This window comes from Arachis hypogaea, chromosome 2 (genome assembly GCF_003086295.3).
Source record: "Arachis hypogaea cultivar Tifrunner chromosome 2, arahy.Tifrunner.gnm2.J5K5, whole genome shotgun sequence".
NCBI lineage: Eukaryota > Viridiplantae > Streptophyta > Magnoliopsida > Fabales > Fabaceae > Arachis > Arachis hypogaea.
In genome coordinates this window covers 18,981,421-18,986,033 of record NC_092037.1, presented here as the reverse complement: position 1 = coordinate 18,986,033, position 4,613 = coordinate 18,981,421, and the positions used below count along the sequence as shown (strand labels likewise).

At 36.9% G+C, this 4,613-nt stretch overlaps 1 long non-coding RNA gene across 1 annotated transcript; it reads left to right on the top strand.

Annotated features, from left to right (window-relative positions):
* The first annotated feature begins 3,762 nt into the window (after nt 1–3,762).
* LOC112722770 (uncharacterized) lies at nt 3,763–4,380 on the top strand. Its single transcript, XR_011869344.1, has 3 exons — nt 3,763–3,916; nt 4,021–4,054; nt 4,145–4,380. It is a non-coding gene; the product is annotated as an uncharacterized lncRNA (long non-coding RNA).
* Nucleotides 4,381–4,613: the final 233 nt, after the last annotated feature.

The following is a 4,613-nucleotide window of genomic DNA, read 5'->3' as shown; positions in this document are numbered from 1 at the left end:
AAAGATATGATTGAAAAATTTTATGAAAAAGATTTGATTTTTGAAAAGAGGAAAGAGAAAAACAACAAAATGACACCAAACTTAAAACTTTTAGAAAATCAAACACTAATTTTCGAAAATTTTTTAAGGGAAAACACAAAGAGGACACCAAACGTAGAATTTTTATAGATCAAAAAGAGACTAAGGACATGCAAAATCGAAAAACTAAAAGAAAAGTAAAAGCATGCAATTGACACCAAACTTAAAATATGAAACTAGACTCAACTAAAAGACTCTAAACCAACAAAAACAAAACAGTCCTAATCTAAGCAACAAGATAAGCCGTCAGTTGTCCAAACTCGAACAATCCCCGGCAACGGCGCCAAAAACTTGGTGCACGAAATTGCAATCACACTTTTGCAATCCCGCACAACTAACCAGCAAGTGCACTGGGTCGTCCAAGTAATACCTTACGTGAGTAAGGGTCGATCCCACGGAGATTGTCGGCTTGAAGCAAGCTATGGTTATCTTGTAAATCTTAGTCAGGATATCAAAGATTATCAGGATTGATTGTAAAAAGCAAAAGAACATAAAACAGGTACTTGAATTGCAGTGATGGAGAATAGGTTGAGGTTTTGGAGATGCTCCATCTTCTGAATCTCTGCTTTCCTACTGTCTTCTTCTTCAAGCACGCAAGGCTCCTTCCATGGCAAGCTGTATGCAAGGGTTTCACCGTTGTCAGTGGCTACCTCCCATCCTCTCAGTGGAAATGTTCAACGCACCCTGTCACGGCACGGCTATCCATCTGTCGGTTATCAATCAGGCCGGAATAGAATCCAGTGATTCTTTTGCGTCTGTCACTAACGCCCCGCCTTCAGGAGTTTGAAGCTCGTCACAGTCATTCAATCATTGAATCCTACTCAGAATACCACAGACAAGGTTTAGACCTTCCGGATTCTCTTGAATGCCGCCATCAGTTCTAGCTTATACCACGAAGATTCCGGTCAAAGAATCCAAGAGATATCTACTTAATCTAAGATAGAACGGAGGTGGTTGTCAGGCACACGTTCATAGTTGAGAATGATGATGATTGTCACGGATCATCACATTCATCCGATTTAAGAACAAGTAGTATCTTAGAATGGAAGCAAGCATGATTGAATGAGAAACAGTAGTAATTGCATTAATCCATCAAGACACAGCAGAGCTCCTCACCCCCAACCATGGGGTTTAGAGACTCATGCTGTGGAAGGTACACAAAGAAACGTGTAAAGTGTCATGAGGAACTGATACAATGTCAAAAGATCCTATTAATAGTAAACTAGTAACCTAGGGTATACAGAAATGAGTAAATGACGTAAAAATCCACTTCTGGGTCCACTTGGTGTGTGCTTGGGCTGAGCATTGAAGCATTTTCGTGTAGAGACCTTTTCTGGAGTTAAACGCCAGCTTTTATGCCAGTTTGGGCGTTTAACTCCAAGTTTTATGCCAGTTCCAGCGTTAAACGCTGGAATTTCTGAGGCTGTTTTGCCACGCCGGTTTGGGCCATCAAATCTCGGGCAAAGTATGGACTATTATACATTGCTGGAAAGCCCAGGATGTCTACTTTCCAATGCCATTGAGAGCGCGCAAATTGAGCTTCTGTAGCTCCAGAAAATCCACTTCGAGTGCAGGGAGGTCAGAATCCAACAGCATCTGCAGTCCTTTTCAGTCTCTGAATCAGATTTTTGCTCAGAACCCTCAATTTCAGCCAGAAAATACCTGAAATCACAGAAAAACACACAAACTCATAGTAAAGTCCAGAAAAGTAAATTTTAACTAAAAAACTAATAAAAATATACTAAAAACTAACTAGATCATACTAAAAACATACTAAAAACAATGCCAAAAAGCGTATAAGTTATCCGCTCATCACGCAGCTCTGTTCCATCATCGCCGGCGCTATCTCTGTTCCACCTGTCATCCCTTCAGTCGTTCCCTTGTCCCCCTCTTGCTCAGGATCTGCCCTACTCTGTTCTAGGGCTTCTAGCTTCTAGGTAATTTTTTATAACAATTATTGAATAATTGTTGTTAGTTAATTTGTGAACTTGTTATGGGTTGAATAAGTGTTAATTAATCTGTGAATCTTATTATTTTTACTGTGAATTACTCCATTGTTAATTATTCTGATAATTTATCGAAGAAGGCTATGTTTGATGAGGATGAGGAAGATAAATACAAGGAAAGGAATCCGGGAAATAGTTTGAAGAGAAAAGAGAGTGGCGGTGGAGGAAAGTCAACCTTGGAAGAATTGATAAGGGAAGAGAAGAAAAAGGAGAAAATAAACAGGAAAGACCATTGGTTGCGTGAGGGAATCATTGTTAAGGTTATGGGCAAGGCCTTGGCAGAGAAGGGGTACTATAAGCAAAAGGGTGTGGTGGAATGATACATTGGAAACTTCATGTCACCGGAAAACTCTTTCACAGTGGGTTAGCTCATAAAGTATGCTCTTCATTCATATAGTACTACCTTCAACATTTCGCTCGACTATGGCATTTTCTAGTACTATTATTTTTATTTTGGTTTTTTTATTTGATGAGTATGATATATAATATTAATAACTCAACAATAAAGTTCTAATTCTTGATTTTGTGAGAGATGTGGTATGTGTGTGTAAGTAAACATAATTATTCCAATTTTACTCCTTCTCTACTAAACTGTATTCTTGATGACAAAACAAGAGAGAAGAAAAAAGCTTGTCTTAGTTCTGTGACTGTCAAAGTAGATTATAACCAATTCTATAGTTGCTTTTGTCTTTAGGCCTTACCCCCTGCTGCGTGGCAACTTGACCAAGTATTGACCAATCAATACATTTTTTTTTAATTTTAATGTTTTCTGTGACTTCAACTCTTAAGCTTTATAATATTGTAAGTACTGCGTTGTTAACTTGTCTATTATTTTATATTTGGTTTCTTGCAGGCTATAAATCCTCTGGAGCTATTCATGGATGCTCTAAAGAAAATCCAATCACAATTTTATGAAGACTTTCCACCACATCCACAGGAACAGATCTATGGGTTTGCCACCGCATCAACCATGAAACCAACCCAATGGAGCTGTAAGTTTATGGGCCCAAATTATTACTTTAGTACTTCTTTTTTAATATAAGATCTTCAATATTCATGATTATATTTTCTACTGTAGATCCTGGAGGTGGAATCAACCAAATTCTAGGGAAATGTACTATTTCAGGAGATGTCAGGTTTATGCTCTAGGAAATTACAATCAATCTAGATTTTTCTTTTAGGAATGGTTTTGATATGGCATTAGTGATGTTTTTATTTTGTGTGTTGCAGGTTAACCCCATTTTACAAGTAAGCAACATCTTATAATATGGCCAAAGTTGTCCTCTTTTTGGAACTTTGGATCCAATTTTTTATTCTTCGTTTACTAGTATATTTCATTTGCAAAGTAATTTCGTAAAGGTAGAAGAAAACATGTGAGAATCAGAGATTTCAATGATTTTTCAAGCATATCCTGTGGTCTAATACTTTGTTCAGTGTGAAGGATGTAGTGAAGGATGTAGTGACAAAGCTGCAAGAATATGTGGACAACATTAATCTCAACATACATAAGCTAGAAACACGGGGTCCTGTTTCAAAATATGTCTTGCCTGATGATGACTTAAGGGGAAGTTTTGACTTATTTATCCTCCACTACATATAGCTATTAAGGTTTGGATCCCTTGATTTTTAATTTTCACGTATGTGTAGCTATTAAGGCTTCCTTTGTATTCTTCTACACCCTTACTCTAACTTTTGATGAGGCAAATTCTAGAGTAGCTTGTGATCTTAATTTCAGAGGCTACCATATTTTGTGCAAAGCAACTGAAGAAGTAGTTGGGCATGTGAAGCCTTACTCAATTACTGGAAGTTTTCCACTCATTCGGGAGCTACAGGTGATAATACATTCTCGTTGCTCGGCGAAAATTAAAAATCTTTTCTAGTTGTAGGCAGTTAGCACTCAGATCCCTTACTTGAACTCTTATTTTTTCTACCGCAGGATGAAGGTTTTGATGTCCAAACTGCTGGATATGGTATGGCCTTCCTAAGAACAAATTTATACACGTTGAATCTTGATGTAGATAAGAAATAAGTTACTCACTTGCGTTTCATGTTACTATTAGGTCTAATGGATACATACCATGCCCAGAATGAGTACTGCCTTTTTACGGATATGTCTCAAGGGTATCGAATTTTTGCAAGCATCATCGCTCAATTAGAGGAAGATTGAGACTACTAGTTGAACTTCATTCTAGCATTCCACAGCCTATGAATATGTCATTGTTGCTAAAGCTGAAGGAAGTCCTTAAGTGACTCTGTATTTATTGTATGTATGAATTAGAAGTTTGGTGGTATTGATTTCTACACTAGTCTTACGAAAATAGTTGACTTAGTACACTATTATCTAAGTTATATGTTGTTTTATACTATTACTAATATGTATTTTCTTTTCCTTTTTGGGTGATATATAATGCTCCATGTGAGAAAATGTTTAATTAAAATTTTCAGTTTTATCTACCCAAAATAAATTCCTTTTCTTTATGAAGAATCTTATGTAACATTGTTTAGATGCTTATCTATTTACCTACTTTC